At 36.8% G+C, this 23,723-nt stretch overlaps 1 protein-coding gene across 3 annotated transcripts in view; it reads left to right on the top strand.

Annotated features, from left to right (window-relative positions):
• Positions 1 to 23,723, top strand: part of UVRAG (UV radiation resistance associated) — a gene marked incomplete at both ends in the record, with an annotated part of 308,282 nt that overhangs the window by 148,434 nt on the left and 136,125 nt on the right. The gene's annotated exons all lie outside the window — the stretch shown is intronic.

The raw sequence follows: 23,723 nt of genomic DNA, 5'->3' as shown, positions 1-23,723 counted from the left end.
AGTCATCTTTGTATAAATATACTAAAACAATTTTTAAAAAATTTTTGAAGTACTTTGAAGTTAATACGTACAGTATAGTATATACACACACAGACACACTTCACATTTTCACAATGAACACACCTGCATAAGCAGAATCTCCATCAAGAAACAGAGACAAGGACCCCAGAAGCCCAGAAGTTTCATGTTCTCTTCCATTCCTGGCATCTCTAGCCAGACTAACTACCACCTTGACTCACTGTACCATAGATCGGGTTTGCCTAATTTTGAACTTTATACACATAGAACCATATAATATGTACATTTTAGGTGCTGGCTTTTGTTCAACATTTTGTTTGTAAGATTCATCCCTACCTGAATGTAATATAGTCTTAGTTTATTTTTGCTGCCAATAGTATTACACTGAATGAACATGTATTTATTTATTCTTGCTTTTGGCATTTCATTAATTTCTAGTTTGGGACTATTACAGGTAATGTTTCCATGAATGGTATAGTACGTGTTTCTTAAAGAAGTTTTTTAATGCATTTCTTTTAGATATAAACCCAGGAGCAGAATTACATAGTCATAGTATATGCATATCTTCAGCTTTAGTAGGTTGTGTCCAAAACTTTTCCAAAGTAGTTGTGCCAATTTACCTCTTCTCCATCCAACAGTGTTTCCTCCATCCTTGTCAGTGTTTGGTACTTCTGTCTTTTGTATCTTAGCCTTCCTGGTGGGTATGTTGTTAGTGTCTCCTTGCAATTTTAATTTTGATTTCCCTGAAGACTAATGAAGTTGAACACTATTTCGTATGTTTCTTGCTGATTGGGATACATTCCTTTTGAAGCACCTGTTAAAAGTCTTTTGCCGCTCCCCCCACTTCTATTGGTTTGAGTAATATTGTTTTTTGATTATATATTATGGATATGGTTTCTTTGTTTGAAATATGCATTGAAAATATATTCTCCCATTCTGTGGCTTGCTAGTTCACCCTTTTGTGATACCTTTACATGAACACAAGTTCCATTTTATCAGTCTTGTCTTTTCTAGTTAAGGTCTTTTGTGTCTAGTTTAAGAAATATTTGTCTATTTTAATGTCATAAAGATCTTCTGTGTTTTCTTTTAAATGCTTTACTCTTGAACTTTTTACATTTTTATCTATAATTCATCAGGGATTGATTTTTGTGTGTATGATGTAAGGTAAGAGTCAAGACTCACTTTTTATATATAGATAGTCAATTGGCCCAGCACCATTTATTGAAAACCATCCTTTCCCCATTGCACTGCTGTTTCTCTTTTGTCATAAATAAGGTAAACATATACTTGTCTGTTACAAGACCATCTGTTCTGTTTCACTGAACTGTTAACTCTGTTCTTTTGCCCTTATCTTACTGTTTTAATTTCTCTCATGTTATATTTGGTCTTGCTCTCTGTTAAAGTTCTTCAGCTTAGCTCTTCTTCAAGATCACCTAGGTTATTCTTGTCCTTTTGCATTTTCATGTGAACTTCTACACAGAAAAGAAACCTTATTAGGATTTTGATTGGGAATACATTTGATATATTTACCAACACAATTGGGGTTAATAGACATCTTTACAGTATTGAGTCTTCCAATCCAAGAAAATGGTATATGCCTTTGTTTGTTAGATCATTTTTACAAAATCTTATTGAAATAAAGTAGCTGTTAGTAAATGGATGTTTTCCATGATTCACTGAATTTATCAATATTTCTATTTTTGATGTTTTATGATAACTGTTACAACTATCTTTAACTTTTATTTTCTACTTGTTGCTGATATATGGAAATATGAATGATTTTTTTAAAGTGGTATTGATTTTATTATATGTGCAAAGAAATGTTCCCTGGAAGTTTTATAGACAAATTAGCAATTCTAATGTTAGGGTAATGGCCCTGCAGCTGCAGCTGTCACAGTGATTGATTATTTATTTATTTATTTATTTATTTATTATAAGCTAATTATATTTACAATTAAATTCAATTATACAGAAAGTTTTTTAAACAGCTTTATTGAGATTTAATTCATATACCATGCAGTTCATTTTAAAGTGTATAATTCAGTCTTTTTTGGTTTATTTATCCCTCCTAAAAGAAAATTCATACCCATTAAACAGTTGTTCCAAATTTCCCCTTTCATAAATCCTAAGCAACCACTGATTCATTTTCTGTCTCTATAAATTTGTCTTTTCTGGACAATTTATGTAAATGGAATCATACAATATGTGGTCTTTTGTGACTAACGTTTTTCATTTACTGTAACATTTCAAGGTCCATTCATGTTGTAGCATGTGTCATTACTCCTTTTTTTAAAAATAAAATTCAATTACATGGATATACTACGTTTTATTTATCCATTCATCAGTTGATGAAAATTTGGATTGTTTCCAGTTTTTGCCTATTATGAGTAATGCTTCTATGAACATTCATATATAAGTTTTTGTAAGGAAGTATGTTTTTATTTCTCTTGAATACGCCTGAGGGTAGAATTGCTAGATCATGTGATAACTGTTTAACTTTTTGAGCAATTGCCAGCTGTTTTTCACAGCAACCGTACCATTTTACTTTCCTACCAGCAATGTATGAGGGTCCTAGTTTCTCCATGTCCTCCATGCTACATTCCCTTGTAGCCTTCCTAATGAGTGTGAAGTGGTATCTCATGGTAGTTTTTTTTAAAAATATTTATTTATTTATTTTGGCTGCATCAGGTCTTAGTTGTGGCACACGGGCTTCTCTCTAGTTGTGGCTCACAGGCTCAGTAGTTGTGGCATGTGGGGTCTAGAGTGTGCAGGCTTAGTTGCCCCTTGACACATGGGATCTTAGTTCTACGACCAGGGATCGAACCCGTGTCCCTTGCATTGGAAGGTGGATTCTTAACCACTGGACCAGCAGGGAAGTCCCTCACATGGTAGTATTGAATCACATTTCCCTAATGGCTAATGTGCTTATTACAGTTGATTTTTGTATAATAATTTTACAGGCATACCTAATTTTATTGTACTTCACTTTATTGCACTTTGCAGATAATTGTGTTTTTTTTTTAATTGAGGGTTTGTGACACTCCTGTGTTGAGAAAGTTTATTGGTACCATTTTTACAACAGCTTTTGCTCACTTCATGTCTCTATGTTACATTTTGGTAATTCTTGCAATACTTCAAACTTTTACATTTTTATTGTATTTGTTATGGTGATCTGTGATCATTGATCTTTGATGTACAATTGTACTTGTTTTGGAGCACCACGAATCAGTCCCATATAAGACAACGAACTTAATCGATAAACGTTATGTGTGTTCTGACTGTTCCACTAACTGGCCATTCCCCTGTCTCTCTCCCTCTCCTGGGGCCTCCCTATTCCCTGAGCCACAATAATTTCGAAATTAGGTTAGTTAATAACTCTACAGTGATCTCTAAGTGTTCAAGTGAAAGGAAGTGTCATACGTCTCACTTTAAATCAAAAGCTACAAATGATTAAGCTTAGTGAGGAAAACATTTTGAAAGCCAAGATAGGCTGAAAGCTAGGCTATTGAGCCAAGCAGCCAAGTTGTGAATGCAAAGAAAAGTTCCTGAAGGAAATTAAAAGTGCTACTCCATTGAGTACATGGATGATAAAAATGTGAAATAGCTGTATTGCTGATATGGAGAAAGTTTTAAAGGTCTGGATAGAAGATCAAATCAGCCACAACATTCCCTTAAGCCAAAGACTAATCCAGAGCAAGGCCCTAGCTCTCTTCAATTCTATGAAGGCTGAGAGAGGTGAAGAAGCTGCAGAAGAAAAGTTTGAAGCTAGCAGAGACTAGTCCGTGAGGTTTAAGGGAAGAGGCGTTCTCAATAATATAGAAGTGCAAGGTGAAGCAGCAAGTGCTGATGTAGAAGCTGCAGCAGGTTATCTAGAAGATCTAGCTAGATAATGAATGAAGGTGGTTACACTAAACAACAGAGTTGCAGTGAAGACAAAACAGCCATATACTGGAAGAAGATGCCATCTAAGATGTTCATAGCTAAAGAAGAGAAGTCAATGCCCGGCTTCAGAGCTTCAAAGGACAGGCTGACTCTCTTGTTAGGGGCTAATGCAGCTGGTGACTTTAAGTCAAAGCCAGTGCTCATTTACCATTCTCAAAATCCTAGGATCCTTAAGAATTATGCTAAGCCTACTCTGCCTGTGCTCTATAAATGGAAAAAGAAAGCCTGGATAGCAGCACACACCTCTGTTTACAGCATAGTTTACCAAATATTTTATGCCCACTGTTGAGACCTACGGCTTAGGAGAAAAGATTTCTTTCAAAATATCACTGCTCATTGATAGTGTACCTACCTGGTCACCCAAGAGCTCTGCAGATGTGGTGGAAATAGTAAGAGAACTAGAATTAGAAGCGGAGACTGAAGATGTGATTGAAATGCTACAAGCTCATGATAAACTTAAATGGCTAAGGAGTTACTTCTTACAGATAAGCAAAGAAAGTGGTTTCTTGAGATGCAAACTACTCCTGGTGAAGATGCTGTGAAGATTGTTGAAACAACAACAAAGGATTTAGAATATTAAGTAAACTTAGTTGATAAAGCAGCAGGGCTTGAGAGAAGATTGACTCCAGTTTTGAAAGGAGTTCTACTGTGGGTAAAATGCTAACAAACAGCAAGCACTGCATGCTACAGAGAAATTGTGAAAGGAAGAGTCAATCTATGTGGCAGACTTTATTGCTGCCTTGTTTTAAGAAATTGTCCATAGCCACTCCAACCTTCAGCACCCACCACCCTGATCAACTAGCAGTCATCAACATCAAGGCAAGACCCTCTACCAGCAGAAAGATTATGACTCTCCAAAGGCTCAGATGATGGTTAACTTTTTTTTTAGTAACAAAATATATTTTCATTAAGGTATGCACCTTGTTTTTTTAGACATAATGCTATTGCACACTTAATAGACTACAGAATAGTGTAAACATAACTTTTATGTGTACTAGAAAACCAAAAAAATCATGTGACTTGCTTTATTACAATATTTGCTTTATTGTGGTGGTCTGGAAACAGACCCGTGGTATCTACGAGTTATGTGTGTATATCCAAGGAACTTATTAATTCTGATTGTTGTTAGATTCTTCTGAATTTTATGTGTACAGTCAGTTCACCTGCAAATAATGGCATTTTAATTTATTTCCTAATATTAATGCCTTAAGGGACTTCCCTGGCAGTCCAGTGGTTAAGACTCCACACTTCCACTGCAGAGGGGCGAGTTCAATTCCTGGTCAGGGAACTAAGATCCCACATGCTACACAGCCAAAAAAAAAGAGAAAAATTAATGCCTTAAATTTTTTTTCTTGCCTGATTGCACTGTCTAGTACATCCATTATAATATTAAACAGAAGTGGTGACAGTGGATATCTTTGTCTCATTTCTAGTCTCAGGGAGAAAGCTTTCAGTGTTTCACCATTAAGTATGGTGTTTTATTATAAGTTTTTTTGTGGTTTTTATTTTGTGGTTTACATTTTTAACATCATTTCCTCATTTTGTCATTTTGTGTTACTATTTTTTAATGAATTTTTAAGAGTTCAGTATGTGAGCATTCATTTCTTTTTATCTTTCTAAAAATCTGTTTACTTGAGGTATAATTTATATACAATAAAATTAATCAATTTTAAATATACAATTTAATAAGTTTAACTAATATATTCAGACAAGTAACTGCCACCATGGTGAATGAAAGACATTTCCATCACACTAAAAATTTCCCCTGGGCTTCCCTGGTGGTGCAGTGGTTGAGAGTCTGCCTGCCAATGCACGGGACACGGGTTCGTGCCCCAGTCCGGGAAGATCCCACATGCCGCGGAGCGGCTGGGCCCGTGAGCCATGGCCGCTGAGCCTGCATGTCCGGAGCCTGTGCTCCACAATGGGAGAGGCCCCAACAGTGAGAGGCCCGCGTACCTCAAAAAAAAAAAAAAAGTTTCCCCTTTCCTCTTTGTAGTCAATTCATTCCCCTACCTTTTGACCACTGGCAACTACTGATCTGCTTTCTGACATAATTTGCCTTTTATAGAATTTTATATAAATGGAATCATATAATATATACTCTTTATATTTGGCTCTTTTTCACTTAACATAATGATTTTGGGATTTATCCATGTGGTTCCATGTGTCAGGAGTGAATTTCTTTTTATTGTTGAGTAGTATTCCGCTGTGTGTGTGTGGAATACACACACACAATTTGTTTATACATTTATCTGTATACCAGATTTGTTTCCTGTCTTGAGTTATTGTGAACAAAGTTGCTGTAAATATTTGAGTAGAAGCCCTGTGTGGGCATATTCTCTTGGTTAAATAACTAGGGGTGGGCTTGCTGAATGTATATAGTAAGAGTGTGTTTAACTTTATAAAACTGTTACGCTGTTTGGCATTCCCACTAGCAATGCATGAGAGTTCCATTTACTTCATATCCAAACATTTTTCATTTTAGCCATCCTAGTAGATGTATGGTTATTTCTCATTGTGGTTTTAATTTGTATTTCTCTGATAACGAATGAGGTTGAACATGTTTTCCTGTGCTTATCTGTTATCTGTATCTTTTCTCTGGTGAAATGTTTAGATATTTATTGGCTGCTTTTTAAAATTTTTTCCCTTTGGGAGTGTTCGAGAATATCTTATTATTGATGTCTAAGAATTCTTTATATACTCTAGATACATGTCATTTATCAGATACATGTTTTATATATTTTTCTCCTTAATAATGTCTTTTGAGTTTATTCATCATTTCTTTTTAGATAAACTTTGTCTTGTAGAAATCTTCATTTAGCTCAAGGACACTTAAGATTTTCTCCTGTTTTCTTCCAGAATTTTTATCATTTTAGTTATTAGATTTATGTCTGGGATTTATTTGGGGTTAACTTTTGTGTATGGTGTGAAGAGAAGAGTCTCCTGAACACTGCTGGGACTCTTATTTGTCTACCCGCTCTGCATTGTGGCCTAGAAACACTCCCCACCCAGTAAGCTGGAGGAGTATAGGGCTCACCTTGTTTGTTTCCCTTCTCTCAGAAACTGCTGTCCTGGGCTGCCTATGATCCAGTGTCTGAAACTGTTGTCGTGTATAATTTTGTATGGTTTTTTAGTTGTTTACAGTGGGAGGGTAAATCTAATGTATGTTATTCCATCATTCAGAAATAAAAGTCTTTTTCCTGTGCTTTCTCACCTCTGTGCTTGTTATGAGAATATGCTTTTCCCATCTCTACTTGGTTCAGTTATTTTGCTCCTTCAAAGACATACTTAAATATGAGCTCTCTTTAGAGGCTTTTTTCTCCCTCATCCAGAGATTTCTTGCTTCTCCTATGACTCCATAGTATTTTTTTTTAATATTTTATTTATTTATTTGTTTGTTTATGCTTTGCCGGGTCTTAGTTGCCCCACGTGGGATCTTTAGTTGCGGCATGCAGACTCTTAGTTGTGGCATGCATGTGGGATCTAGTTCCCTGATCAGGGATCAAACCCAGGCTCCCTGCATTGGGAGTGCAGAGTCTTACCCACTGGACACCCAGGGAAGTCCCCCCCATAGTATTTTTGATGTTGCTTATTTTACTAATTAGTTGGTTTGGACTTTGAGGGCAGAAACTTTACATTTTTATGTTAGTATCCTTCTTAGTGCCCAGCGTAGTGCCTTACATGGCACCCAGAGAGCATGAGCACAGAGTGAGGCTCTGAGGGGCTCTCTTCTAGGTAATGTGCATTACATATAGTGCATGAATCTTTTATCCTTAGTTCATCTGCAATGCATCCTTTTTTGGCTACCTATTTGTTTTCAGTGTATTTCAGACAGTTGAGATTGATAGAGAAATGACATGTAATGGCAAACAGAAAATCAATTGTGTTGGGAGTATATTTGGAATGTGAATAAAGTAGGCCATAGTTAACAAGTTTTAAATTTTTACACTGTATGAAATACAGGTTAGACTCAAAGAGTAATTTTGTAACTGTGATTTTACCTCATTTCAGTAATTTTAGAAAAATATGGTTTAAATTTAAAGGGATAGGTTTTGATTCAGAGTACTTTGATGCATGCCTGGCTTCATTATTTGCCAGCTGTGTAACCTTGTCCAATTACTTGGCTTCATCTCTAAAATAAAGTTAATAATAGTACTTATGACTATGTTGATATCCTGCTGAGTTTTAACAGGCTCCTAAGTTCTGCTGATGTTGCTGGTCTGTGGAGCATACTTTGTGTAGCAAGGATGTGTATGATGATCAGATGAGTTGTAAAATTGAAATGATCTTATAAAAATAGGAACAAAATGCTTTCTCTCTTATTCCTATATCACACCTTGTTGAACTTCTGTAGTGTTTAAAATAAAGTCCTTCCTGACTGAAGATGGCCTCCTATGATCCACCTCAATCTGAATGCTTTAGCCATACTCACGTTCTTTTAGAACTAAAAGAAACTTAAATTTGCTTTAGTCTGTCTCACTTGCATTTAGGCCTCTGTTAATTGGTGCTTTCTCCAGGAAATCTTCACTGGCTCTCTTCCCTTTCGTGTGTTTCCATAGCACCTGTGCTTTTCCATTATAGCACTGTAATTGTTAGTTTGTTTCTCCCTCTAGACTGTAAGATCGCTGAGGGTTGGGATAGTGCCTGGGGCATAGTAAGCATTCAATAAATATTGTTGAAGGAATGAATCATAGTCTAATGTTATGGGCATCACTGCTAAAGGACGAAGACTTCTGTAGCTTCTAGCTTAGTATTCATTTGGGAAAACTGATATTCTCATGAGAAATACTGTAGAAAAAGTGTATATTCTTTGGTATTGATTGTCAGAACTATCCGTGTTCCAATACAGATTGCATATTAACATTTATACCTGAGAGTCTGGGATAATGCCATTTAAAATCATGACATATTATGAGCAAAGTCCATTTCCATAGAGTCTCTGTTAGAATGTCTCCAAATAAATAGATAGCTGTGTGTACATATAAGATCTATTTTAAGGGGTCTCATCTTCTGTGAAAAGACACATTTCTTTAGTGCTTTGGAATTACCATCAACTTTTATAATACTCAAATTGCCTGCTACCTGTAGCATGTATGTCTACATATCTTTTTCAAGACCATAAGTTTTTAAAATGAAAACACTATAGGATTTTAGAGGGGTTAGGGACTTTTGCCTTTTTCTAATAAGAGAAGCAAAAATAATAATAGCTACAGTATTTCAGTTATCATACTGAAAGGTATGATATGAGTTATTTAATTACCACAGTAACTTTATTAGGTAGGTACTATTATTATTTACATTTACAGTTGAGGAAACTCTAGGTCACAGTCAGAGACAGTAAATACCTTACTGAAGTTCACACAACCAATGACAGGTGATGTGGTTAAAATCTTTCTATTGAAAAGAAACAAAACTGAGCTATTTGTAATGAGGTGGATAGACCTAGAGTCTGTCATACAGAGTGAAGTAAGTCAGAAAGAGAAAGACAAATACCGTATGCTAACACATATATATGGAATTTAAAAAAAAAATGTCATGAAGAACCTAGGGGTAAAACGGGAATAAAGACACAGACCTACTTGAGAATGGACTTGAGGATTTGGGGAGGGGGAAGGGTAAGCTGTGACAAAGCGAAAGAGAGGCATGGACATATATACACTACCAAACGTAAGGTAGATAGATAGTGGGAAGCAGCCGCAGAGCACAGGGAGATCAGCTCGGTGCTTTGTGACCGCCTGGAGGGGTGGGATGGGGAGGGTGGGAGGGAGGGAGATGCATGAGGGAAGGGATGTGGGAACAGATGTATATGTATGACTGATTCACTTTGTTATAAAGCAGAAACTAATAAAAAATATAAAATAAAATTAAAAATTAAAAAAAAAATCTTTCTATTGATTCCAAAACTCAATCACAGTATGATACCACCTTTTTATCAGTAGTGTGATGTGTAAAGTCCATGGAATGTATATTATTCTGGCATATGGTAAAAAGATAGGGAGATATAGTTCTCCAGTTGTGTTCCCAGTTGTGTTTTTCCCTCTTATACTGATAGAGGGAAGTCCCAAGAAGTCTATCACCAGCCTTAAACAGGTGAACTTCTAAACAGTGACTTCTATCCCATTTAAAAGACTGAGGTGTAATAATAATTCCTCATATTTGTAGAATGCTTATTAGTGTCAGGCAGTGTCATGTGTTTTCTATTCTTCATCTCATTTTGTTCTTACTAATTGTCCTATGAATTAAAGGTATTGTTATTATCTCCCTAGTAATAAAGATATCATATATTATTATCCAATTTATAGATGAGGAAACTGAGTTTCAGAGGCCCAAAGCCACATAGCAAGTTATGACAGAGCCTGTGTTCAAAGTTACTGATACCAAACAGTGCTGGAAAGGAAGATAGGATTTTGTAAATACTCGTTTTAGTTCTGACAGTCAAGTCAGAATTAGTCAGCACATTCTTGTATCTCCACTTTATCATGGAAAGAAAGGCTGGTAATGCTCAAGTTAAATATGTATTTGCCAGAATGGGTCAGAATTGTTGGCTTTTAACACTGACTTTGTACTTCAGGAGCTTTCATCCCACTTTTATATATGTTTTTTGAGATGAGTATTATTTTATATTTCTCTGAACTCTTAGAATCATGGGCGGGTTAGGATCTAATGTTGGCACTTCGGGCTCAAATCTAAACAGGAGAGAGTGCTGCTATTGGCTGTACTTTTCTGCCATTGGGAATCTCTGTATACTGTGGTGGTAAGATCTGAGGGGTTGGAAAGAAGGGTTGGCTAGATACAGATAACCATATTTCAGTACCAGTAGATCCTAATCTACTTGTTAGGGACCTCTGTTCTTTATAGTGATTCTGCTAGGTTACCAGGGACTCATTCTTATCTATTAAAAGTTCATTTGTGTTGAACATCATTCTTGTGTGCTTACATGAATGTACTATTTAATGAATCTTGAGCCAAGTTAAAATATTTTAGAAGCACCTGAGTCACTGATATTAGTAACATGAAGGAGAAAAATGTGTTTGTCACTGCGTTTGCAGCTTTGATTTAGTGTGTTTGCTAGCCAATAGTGAAATGATTTGCTAATAAAAATATTACTGGTGGCCTCTCACATATCATGACTTCTCTTTGACACTTGGTGCTTATCTGCGTACTTGGTTCTCAGCCCAAAAGCTCAGTTAGGATACAGAGTCAGTAATATATGACATTTTGTCTTTGCTACTGATTTTTCTGAGTGATCATAAATGAGCTAATTAACTTCTGAATCTTTTTATACATCTGTGTAGTAAGGATAGCAGCTCATAGCAGTGCCATAGGGATTAATTTGTGTAAACATTTGGAAGAAACTAGTACCTATTATATATTTTATGTTTTTGTTTATGAGAATTCATTGCGGCTGAATGATTTATCGCAAAGAGGCAAAAAGATAATTTCTATCCATGTCTCTGACTTGCTGGGTGGCCACATAACTCTGAGGGGCCTCGTTACTCCATACCTGTAAGTTTCCCCTTCCCGTTCCTGGGAGGCAGTGGTTCTCAACTTGTGGTCTACAGCAACTTCCAGCTGGGTCACGGGCTGATCTTTTCAGCATTAATGTTTATTAATGTATATATTTTCATTTCCGGCAGATAAATTAGTTATGAAGTTTGATAAAAAAAAACAGATTTCCCCTCATTAGTGTCTCAAGCCGAATAACCTTCACATTAACTAATTATATATTGGTTTACAGGGTCTTTTGCTCTAACTCAACCCCCAAATCTTTGAAATGAGAAGCAGCACTCTAAATTAGTTTGCTTGAAATTTGGTTTAGAAAATGGTATGAAACATTGGTCTTAAGGAAATGTGTTTAGTAGAACTGAAACACATTTAAACATGTTGATAAAATTTAAGAACTCTTCAGTGGTGCCTGGGGAGTGATGTTAACTTTATAAAAGCAGAGTTCCCTAATCTTTGTAGTAAGGAACTACTTTTTAATCCAATTAGTTTCTTGATATTAATGATAACATATATGTAGTACTTTATAGTTAGAAAGTGCTTGCACAAAGATGATCATATTTGATCCTTCAAGTATCCCTGAAGCTAAGTATGGCAAGTGTTGTTATCTTCATTTTATATATGAGATGCTGAGAAGATAAGTGGCTTAGCGAGGTACAAACAGACAGGAGCAAAGTTGGAATGTAGATCCAGACCTTTTGTCTCCAAATTCTGTGCTTTTCTCACTACTCCATACTATCTAAAACCTTGCAAAATCTGAATCCTACATAAATCCTATGAAGCAGGTAATTTTTATTGAAATCCTGTAGCATGCCAGATCTTTTTTCACTTATGGTATTATCATTTAATTCTTAAAATAGTACTAAGAGATAATAATTATTACTCCCTTTTTCCAAATGAGGAAAACTGGGGCTTAGAGACATTTCTCAAGGTTGCATAGATAAGTAACAGATCCAGATTCCGATTTAGATTTATTTCATTCCAAAGCCTGTCTTGTTTCTAACTAAACATAATATCATTGTTGCTTTCTCTGGTATATGTCTAACACATAAACTGACTGATGGTTTGCTAGTTTTCCATTTTACCTATGGACTTATATGGAGAACTTTGTTCTGCTATATTCATTTTTATTACAGGATGAGTAAAGTGAATTTTCTCCAAAGATTTCTTTGATTTGGTTGTATCTTAATTAAGAGATCTGGATTAAAGATCTGTCAGTCTCTCAGTTTGTCCTTAAGCAAATCATCCAACTTTGGGGCTAATTTCCTTTTCACAGACAAACCAAACAAAATTTTGAGTTATATAGTCAAGATTTCTTATAGCTCTGAGATTCTAGTTATCTTAGGAGATAGGATTGACAGAAAGGATAGGGATCTCTTCACCTTTTTTGGTGAATCTCTTTATTTTTTGAAGTTTTATGCTAATGATAAATTTCCCAGCAATGAAAGAATAAAGAAAAAAAGAAGAAGATTCTCTGACCCAAATGTGTCTATAGATGCCATTTGTTAACTGGAAAGCCTCCGTTAGGTGGGAATGACCTATTGGAATTCTCTAATCAGCCATACTCAACTCCTATTTTACAGAGTCTTCGATCTGTTTTGGTAAGCAAGGGCAAAAACTCATTCTGTAAGTGACATTGTGTGTAGAAGAGGTCAGAAGTGTCAGATTTCATTGCTCAGATCTGGGGGAGAGAAATTCCTCTTGGTAATTTCAGTGAATAAAAAGTTTTGATCCTTTATTGCCACAATAAGAAATGATTTATATGAAGTTTCCATCAATTATGATAATTATGGTCATTTTGCAATAAATTTGAGTAATTAAGGTGAAATATATATGTGTATATATATATATATATATATATATATGTATATATATATATATGGTTTGTTTTATTTAATTAGCTTCTGCTTGGTCAGTAAATTATTATGCTTATTTGGCCTGCATCTCAGATAAAAGAAGGATCACACAGTATATTTAAATTGGTGCTTTAGCTTCTATCAAAAGGTTATAGATTTCTATTTGAACTTACAAAGACATTATTAAGCATTGTGTAACAATTTTCTCCTCATAGGTTATAAGGTCACAAGTTGAAAAATTAGTTCTCACAAACCTTATAATTCAAGATATATTTATTACAAATGATGGCAAATTTAAATTTTATTCGTCTGTATACATGCTCTGATTTTCCTGTAGCCATCTGACAGGAATTCCTAAACAAATTCCTTCAAAATTAATATCTGCCTTTCAAAATTTTGGGGACCTGAGGACAATTTTCCCCTGGGATTTATTAGAGTTTCTTTACTTTCAGTTGTTGGCCTGTATGCAGCTTGTGAAAGGCAGTAAAAGACAGACAGTCAACTTGGTGGTGGGGCAGGCAAAGGTGGATTCTAAGTAAACCTCAGATTTTCTTTTCAGAATGATTCATTTTCCATATATTTGTAATGATTTATTTCAGTAATATCTGAATTGGATTGTAAGAAAGTCAAACTGTCATATTTTAATCTCCCCCTATACTTGCCATGGAAAGTATAGATGTGTAGAAATAAGCCACCAGACAGAATTTTATTTTGGTTTGTCATCATTTTTTCTCTACTTATTACCCAAAAGCATTGGAAGTAGCATTTACAAAAAATACATTTACAATTAGATGTTTTAACACAGAAGTAAAAGGAGATCGTAAGGCATGTAAAGGATGTGGGAAGGGCGTTGATGTGTGTATGTACACGCGTGCCTTTGTCAGTTCATTTATTCATCATTTATGGAGCAGACAGAAGGAACCAGGCATTGTGTAAGATGTTAGAAACAGAATGACAGATGTGATGGTTATATGACAGAAATACATGGAGAGTACCATAGGAACACAGAAGATGGGCATCTGAAAATCAGAACACCATGTAAAGGAGGTGACACTTGAGCTGAGTCTAGGAGAATATGTAGTAGATAGCTAGGGAGGGAAGGTGAGACTTTCCAGGTAGAGGGAACAGTTATACAGAGGCATGGAAGTAGAGTAGAGAATTTTAGGTGATTCCAGTAAAGCCTCAGCTGACCTTTGAGTAAAGGTCCCTAGGAGAGGCTAGAGAGGTAAATAACAACCTAATCATAAAGGAAGTTATGTCAGAAAGCTTGGAGATCTATTGAAATAACTTAAGCAAATTTCTCAAAGACAAAAAGTAGATACATGGGCTTCTCTGGTGGCGCAGTGGTTGAGAGTCCGCCTGCCGATGCAGGGGACATGGGTTCGTGCCCCGGTCCGGGAAGATCCCACATGCCGTGGAGCAGCTGGGCCCGTGAGCCATGGCCGCTGGGCCTGCGCGTCCGGAGCCCGTGCTCCGCAACGGGAGAGGCCACAACAGTGAGAGGCCTGCGTACCACAAAAAAAAAAAAAAAAAAAAAAAAAAAAAAAAAAGTAGATACAACTGTGTTGATGACTATAATATAGGAGATTAGACATATATTTTAGAAAATTCTCTTTAAAGAGTTAAGCGTAGAGAATTGTCATGACAGAAGTTATTATAGTAATCTAAGCAGTACCTAATTAAAATCTAAACAGTTTGGAAATGTAAAGGGAGGAGGGAGTGTGAGGGTTCAAGAGATATTTAATGATGGACTCTACTGTTAATGGTTTAGTGGATTGGAGGAGAGAAGGAGAGAGAAAGATTTAGATAGTTTCCAATTTCTGGTTTGGACAACTGGCCATTCATCGGAACAAATACTGGAGGAGAAGCAGATGTTGGGGGAAAGGGGGAAAGGGGAAGGATCAAGACTTCCAATTTTGGATAATTACCTAATGGGTAAGATAGTAAACAAGAAACCAACAAAGTAAATGTCAGATTGTGAGGACTAGAAACAAGCTGTGGTGATAGAAGTTAACTATGGGGGACCATTTTTACAAAGATTGCTCAGAAAAGGATGGCTTGAGGAGCTCAGTCTTGCAAGATAAGAATTGCTGGGGTAACAACAATGGGAACAGCATGTGAAAAGACTTGGACATAGGAAGTGCCTGTATTGTAGGATAGAAAGGACGCCACTGTAGCTGGAACATAATTTGTTAGGAAGAGAATAGCAGCATGACATGAGGTTGGAGAAGAAGGAATTCAAAGTGTAAGCGAAGATATTTGCCTTATCCATTGAACAGGAGGAGAAGGCTAAGAAAATGGCATGGAGGCTGCTGAGTTTCATATTAGGTTGTAGGTAGGATTATGAAGAAATCCTTCTATTATTTCAAGGTTTATGAGGTAAGGTAATTAATATATTGGATTTAGGGGAGGTTTAAGGATTGGGGGGAATGTATGGAGTAGTCATCTCCAAGAATGAGAAAGCAGACTAAGGAGGAAATTGTAATAGGATTATTGGATGTTGTGCCTTTGTGGTTGTTATTTTTAAGGTAAAATCAATCAGGCTGGTTGTGTCCTTTTCTCTCTCTACTTGGAGCTTCATGGGAGCAGGTTGAGAAAATGCAAATATTCAGTAAAAGTGAAATTATCCCCATTTTACGGATGCGGAAAATGAAGTTCAGAGAAGTTAACACTTGTTTAGAGTCGTGAAAGTAAAATTTAACCCAGATCTTTCTGATTCCTGTGTCCATGGGCTTTCCAGTATAGTACACTTCCTCCCATAGGATCTGCCTGTTGTTTTTGTTTTTGTTTTTTTTTTTGCGGTACGTGGGCCTCTCACTGCTGTGGCCTCTCCCGTTGTGGAGCATAGGCTCTGGACGCGCAGGCCCAGTGTCCATGGCTCACGGGTCCAGCCGCTCCACGGCATGCGGGATCCTCCCTGACCAGGGCACGAACCCGCGTCCCCTGCATCGGCAGGCGGACTCCCAACCACTGCGCCACCAGGGAAGCCCTGCCTGTTGTTTTTAAGCATTAAATTAACTCTGACCTTCTTAGCTGTCAGGCCAATTGTGTAGAGTTATGAAAGGTATCAATGCTTCCCTTTCCCTGTTACAAGGAAGTATATCAGTTCTTTAAGGAGAAAAAAATCTTCTCTTGGCACCAAATTCCAAGAGGAATTTAGCATGCAGTTCCTTATGTGCTAGATATTAGATATCATAATGAAATACAGTCAATTGCAAATTTTTGCAAAAGTTACAGCAAGAAATATCTATTAACCCTTGAGAACGGGAGCATCATAAATCATAGTACAGAAAAGGCATTTCTGGGGAGAAAAACTAAAAGAGTCGAAGTATATTGCCTTTTGGTCATCTGCCTTGATGTAGAAAGCTCAGAAGAATGACAATTTATTGGTTTTAACTGTAATTTTGACAGCTGGCCACTGGCCAGTCTGAGACCAAACTCTCGGTGAGAGGGAGCCTAAAGAGTCTGTGTTTTGTTTAGTTGATTGAAACAAGATTCATATTCTTTAGGTATTCAATTTATAGGAGACAGCATTGACATTTGGTTATTAAAATGAAAGTGCCTGACTTGAGTTCTTGCTGAACAGAGGGGCCATGGTGTATGCATGAATAGGGCCAAGGGTTTCAGAAAGCAGTTTTGAAGTATGGTAAACCAAGCCATGTATTTGCTTTCTCTCCCTCTCAATGACTCATTGATATGATGATAAAGATACATGCATAAAAAATAAGTCCTTGGTGATGGTGAAAATAAAAGAGGGTGCCATTGGAATAGCAAAGATTTTTGACATATTTCTCAAAGACACAAAGTAGATAGAATTGTATTGACGAATAAACTAGAGCAGAGGAAAACTGCAACCTGGAATACAGTGGAAAAGGCTGCAGTGGGAGTTTCTGGTAGAGCTCTCAGATGCCTCAACTTGCAATTCCCAAGTATGGAAATCAGGAATGATGGAGCATTAATTAGGGTAACTGGGCCTACTGGCCCATTTTCTTCCCTTTGTGAATTTGGGGTAACTTCCTATAACATTTGCTCCAACTGCTTTCTAAACATAATGGATTCCTGACCTGGTTAGGTTCCGTGGTATGAGATTTTGGCATAGAAATGTAGAGCAAAGCCTGACTGTGGAATTTTACAACCAACCCAGAGGGAAGACATGAAAGGCAGCTCTACTTAAGAGTGAAATACCCTAAAGTAACATAATCCCAAAGTAAACTTCTCCTTATTTGATAGTGATTTAAAGTAAAGGTACTGCCTTCTCCCAGCATATATACCTTGAAGGAACGCTAATTGTCAGCAGGAACTGCCCACTTAACGCCGAGCTGCCATTCAGGGGTGAAGCCTTTTATGTAAATAAATCTTTATAGCTTCAAAGGAAACCTGCATTATTACCTATGCTAACCAATCTAATCACTTATTCATGGATTTAACGGGAAAACCAAGAGTCATCAGATATTTGAGGAAAACACCATGAATTAGACCAGGTTGAACAAACAGAATAGCAGACCTAAAAGAAACAGAAAATACAAAGGACAGAGAAGAGCTTTAAAAAAACTTAAATTAATATCCTCAGATTTGACTTCCAGCCTCTGTCTGGGATGCAGAAAGGTGGAAGGAGCATCACTTCCACACTAACAACAAGAGGAAGCTGGATAATGTACAAAATTATAACTTTTCTTGTATCTATCCAAGTACTAAGATTTCAAGGCAAGCAATCCCTAGGGGAGGGAAAGTATCACTGAGAAAGCCCTACCCAGGGACACAGAGTATGACCTGGTTTAACCAGGACAACAGAGGAACTCCCTCCCTTCCTCCCCAGCCAGGCTAGAAAGCACAGAATAACAAGACACTGTAGGCGGAGAGGCAAGAGCATGGTGAGACACCCTTACTTAGGTGCTGGTTCACAGGGAATACCTAAATCTGGGAATAGTATAGTGTCATTGAGAAAAAGCCTCTGTCAGACCATCTTCACCATTACCACCAATGCCACCACCACCCCCAAAAGGGAAAAATCAGAGGAAATTTGAAGAATGTGATGCACTGAAGGTAATCATGGCAGCAACGGAACCCAAATCCAGCTCGGTTCCTGATTGTATTGACTCATTCCACCAAATTAACAAAAGAATAAGCATGTCTTTTTCTTTCTCTGTTGCCCTGCAAATGATGTTCAGTACTAAATCAAAATTTTTGAGACCCCCCCCCCCAAAAAAAGCAAAACCAAAACAAAACAAAAAACCATCACTACCATTACCAACACCACCACCACCAACAAAAGGTTGACAGGAGAAAAAATTAACAGAAAAAGACTTCAGAGATGACTTAGATGTTGGGACTGTCAGAGAGAGTATTTAAAATAACTATGGTTAATATGCTTCAGAATTTTGTGGAAAGGTGGATAACATACAAGAACAGATGGTAAATTTCAGCTGAGAGGTAGTGGAAACTGTAAGAAACAGTCTAATGGATAGACTATAAACCAAAAACACAGTAATGAGATGAAGAATGCCTTTGACAGACTCATTGGTAGATTCAACACAACTGAGGAAAGAATCATTGAACTTGAAGATAGGTCAACAGAAATTACCCAAACTGAAGTGCAAAGAGACTTTTTCACATAAAACTAAGTTATTTCATTATCAGCTGTCTTAAAGAAATAATAAAGGAAATTCTTCAGCAGGAGAAACATGATACCATACAGAAACTTAGCTCTACACACAAAAATTGAGAGCTCCAGAAATGGTTGAAAGGAAGATATTATAAAGAATTTTTTTCTTATTTTTAATTGCTCTAAAAGACTATTGATTTTCTAATGCAAAAATAACAATGTTTTGGAGTTTATAACAGGCATAAAGTAAAATTTATGAAGTAATTTAAGAGTGGGGAAGGGAAGAGTTGGGAGTGTACTGTTGTCAGGATTTTATACTTTACATGAGGTGGTATAATTTTATTTGGAGGTAAACTGTTATTAATTTAAGTTATATATTGTAAACTCTGGGGCAACCACTAAAAATTTTAGAGGGAGGTAAGAATGAGCTGATAGTGAAGAAAGAGGAAGTCATAAAAAATAATCCAAAAGCATAGAAATAGAGGGATAAAGAAACAAAGAATAAATGGAACATTGAGAAAACAGCTAACAAAATGGTAGTTTTTTTGCGGTACGCGGGCCTCTCACAGTTGTGGCCTCTCCCGTTGCGGAGCACAGGCTCCGGACGCGCAGGCTCAGCGGCCATGGCTCACGGGCCCAGCCGCTCCACGGCATGTGGGATCCTCCTGGACCAGGGTACAAACCCGTGTCCCCTGCATTGGCAGGCGGACTCTCAACCACTGCGCCACCAGGGAAGCCCAAAATGGTAGTTTTTTAAAATCTAAATGTATCAATGATTATATTAAGTGTAAATGTTCTGAATACCTCAGTTAAAAAAGAGATTGTTCAGATTTTATAAAGATAAAAAAAAAAAGACCCAACTAAAGCCTATCTACAAGAAACACACTTCTAATTTAAAGATATAGGGCTTCCCTGGTGGCGCAGTGGTTGAGAGTCCGCCTGCTGATGCAGGGGACACAGGTTCGTGCCCCGGTCTGGGAAGATCCCACATGCTGCGGAGAGGCTGGGCCCATGAGCCATGGCCGCTGAGCCTGCACGTCTGGAGCCTGTGCTCCGCAATGGGAGAGGCCACAACAGTGAGAGGCCCACGTACCGCAAAAAAATAAAAATAAAAATAAATAAATAGATAGATAGATTAAAGGTAAAAGAATGAAAAAATGCACTATGCAAATACCAACCAAAAGAAGGCCAAAGTGGCTCTAGTAATATCAGGCAAGGTAGACTTCAGAACAATGAATATTACCTGCAATAAGGAGGGATATTACATTATGGTGAAGAGGCTAATTCATGAAAAGATGTAACAATTCTAAATATGTATGAATATTACAACCAAGCTTATATATATGTGTGTGTGTGTGTGTATATGTGTGTGTGTGTGTATATATATATACATATATATATATACATATATATATATATGTATATATATAAATCAAAAACTGATGGAACTGAAAGGAGAAATGGCTAAATGCACAATTATAGTTGATAACCATAACACTAATTTCTCAGTAATTTATAGAACAAGTAGAGAGAAAATCAGTAAGGAGAGAAGACATTAACAACATTATCAACTAACTTGACCTAATTAACAGTAGAACACCAGCAGAATATACATTTTTTTCAAGTACATATGGAATATTTAGTTAGGCCATATTTGGTGTCATAAAACAAATAAATGCAAAATAATCAAAATAATGCAAAGTATTGTCTCTCACCAAAACAGAAATAGCTAGAAATCACTGACTGAAAGATATCTGGAAGACTCTTAATATTTTGAAATTGTACAACACACACAGACACACATATACATACCATGGGTCAAAGAAGAAATAACAAGGAAAATTGGAAAATATTTTGATGTGAATGAAAATGAAAATATATCAACATTTTAAGGGATGCATGCTTAGAGGAAATTTATATCATTTGATGCTTATACTAGAAAAGAAGAAAGACCTTCATTCAGTAACCTAAGCTTATACCTTAACTAGAAAAGAAGAGCAAATTAAACCCAAATCATGCAGTAGGAAGGAAATAATCGAGGGCAGAAATCAGTCAAATTGAAAACAAAAAGAGAGTAGAGAATGTCAATGAAACTAAAAGGTGTCCTTTGAAAAGATCAATAAAATTGATAATCCTCTAGCCAGACTGACCGAGTAAAAAGAGAGAAAGCGTGAATTACCAGTATCAGGAATGAGAGAGGGGATATCACTACAGATCCTGCAGCAATTAAAGTAAATAAGGTAATATTTTGAATAACATGATTGTAGTATGTCACAAGGGCACTAGAACAAGGCTGAAGGCTGGTCAAATCTGGGACCACTTGAGCACCAAAATAATTAAATCCAGTAATGAATTATAAATCTTGGAAAAATAAAAGAGAATTCATGATTCCACACTGATAATAGATAGCTAATGGAGAAGGAAGGGCTCTTGCTTAGAGAAGAATGCTGAATGCTGACTGATAAGTATGGAGGAAGTACTGGAGTTGGAATATTATTTTGCAACCATAGTAGTAAAAATTGATTCAAGCAGAAGACACCAATCAATGCTAAATCTGGGGAGAAAGTTAGATGAGAAGCAGGATATATCCATGGTCTTAAAGATGGATATCATTGCTTCTATATGTAATATCCTTAGGAGGACACAACACCAATCATGTAGTATTCAGGCTGGTAATATATAACCTGAACAACATGTAAAGAGCTTGAGCACATCATTGCCTCAATGTTATTACTTCCTATGAAGTGACTTTTGGAACTTAGGTTGAGTTTTCTGAGGTATCTTGAAATACTTAGTTCTTCTCTACCTGAGCCCAATTAAACCAGACTCACTCAGTTTTTTTCCAGAGACCACCCGGTGACCAATGAGGTGTATTACCTTTTAACAGAAAAATGAACCTGATATGTTTTGGAGAGGTGTTGCCAGTCTGTGTTCTAAAGCCTTAGTTCTGTTAAAGCCTGTGGGAAAACCATAGCCTTTCAGGAGACCTTTTTCTGGGTTTGGACCTACTCTTTTACTTTTTATTTGGAAATCATTTTGGACTGATAGAAAAATTGCAAGAATAAGAGTACAGAGAACACTTACATTCTTCACCCAGATTTACCTATTGTTAACATTTTACCCCACCTATTAGCTGGCTGTGTATTTTTAAATTTTGTTTTCATTCTTTGTTTTGCAAGGGTTTTTGTTTTTGTTTTCTTTTTGGTCGTGTGATATGTTCTAAAGACATTCAAAGCTGAAGAGGGAGCATACATTTGCATTTTGAAACCCAGATCTGTCTTGGCCCATTTGTGATTTCACTAGAATTGAGGCAGCCTTTTATCTGGGATGAAGAATAACATTGCAAATTTGTATAGTGGTGGAAGAATTCATGTGCTTTCTGGTAAAAGTGCATTGGGTGAGGGGTGGAGGTTGTCAACCCAAGTGTCTTCTGAAATCATTGAGGGATTATCTCAATGCTATCTGTTATCAATATGGAAATCTGGGGAGGAATTATATTGGGGCTAAAGAAGATAAGTGGTATTCCTTGATTAAGTTCTGTTTGGGGAGCAGAGTTAACAACTTACTGGTCATTTAAATACAGTTGAGAGAGAAGAGCAGGGTGCTTAGACATATGTTGATAAAATTACTTAGGTTGGTGAATTTAGTACTAAGGTCCAAACTGTATTTTGATCAATTAACCTACTTCTTGTTCCTCCCTAGATGTGTGGAAGAGTTTAGGGCACCTTTTCCTGTTAGACCACACGGTTCATGAAACTAAGCTTCTTTTTTTTTTGGCTGTGTTGGGTCTTCATTGCTGCATGCCGGCTTTCTCTAGTTGCAGTGAGTGGGCTTACTGCGGTGGCTTCTCTTGTTGCAGAGCACAGGTTATAGGCGCACGGGCTTCAGTAGTTGTGGCTTGCGGGCTCTAGAGCACAGGCTCAATAGTTGTGGCACACGGGCTTAATTGCTCTGCAGCATGTGGGATTTTCCCGGACCAGGGATCGAACCCATGTCCCCTGCATTGGCAGGCGGATTCTTAACCACTGCGCCACCAGGGAAGTCCCTAAGCTTCTTTTTAAGATCTAGAACTTAGTATGTCAGGATCTAAGACTGTTTTTCTGTGCTTCAGGACCTTTGGAGTTTCCTGAGACAGGCTCATTTTCTTAGAGTAGGAAGATGTAAAAGGATTTTATGATCACATGAATGAAAATGGAAGTTCCAAAGTTGATATAAATACAAAAGACCAGGCTTATACATAAATATTAATCATTGCAATGCTAAAGCAATCCTGTAGTGGAATTCAGGTTTTGGGGTATCAGTTAAAATGTGGAATATTCTGTTAATTCACATCTATGGAGTTAAATTTTACAAGCCATTAAACATTGTAACTCAGACTATCTGTCAACATGTAAAAATGCTTGAGACATAATTTGGAAAAATCAGAATATACATTTCCTGCACACTGTGATTGTAACTAAAACTACTTATGTATATGAATAAGATGAAACTTCATAAAAACTTAATATTGATGAACTATATTGTAGTAGTCAATATGCGGGTAATTTTTCCTGCTCTACTTTTTATACTTTCAGTAATATTATATAGCATTTGCAGTTAAAAACAAATTAACCACCTTTTTAGAAAAAACTAAGCTTTACTTTTTAGAGCAGTTTTAGGTTCATAGCAAAATTGAACAGAAGGTACAGATTCCCCGTATACTCCCAACCGCCCACCTGTGCAAAGCTTCCCCCACCAAAGTGGTACATTTGTTACAACTGATGAACCTTTAGTGAATCATCCTTAGCACCCAGAGTCCGTAG

Source organism: Hyperoodon ampullatus (genome assembly GCF_949752795.1).
Source record: "Hyperoodon ampullatus genome assembly, chromosome: 7".
In the NCBI taxonomy this organism is placed as follows: Eukaryota; Metazoa; Chordata; class Mammalia; order Artiodactyla; family Ziphiidae; genus Hyperoodon; species Hyperoodon ampullatus.
The sequence above is the reverse complement of the archived record's forward strand: the minus strand, read 5'-3'. Positions and strand labels throughout refer to the sequence as shown.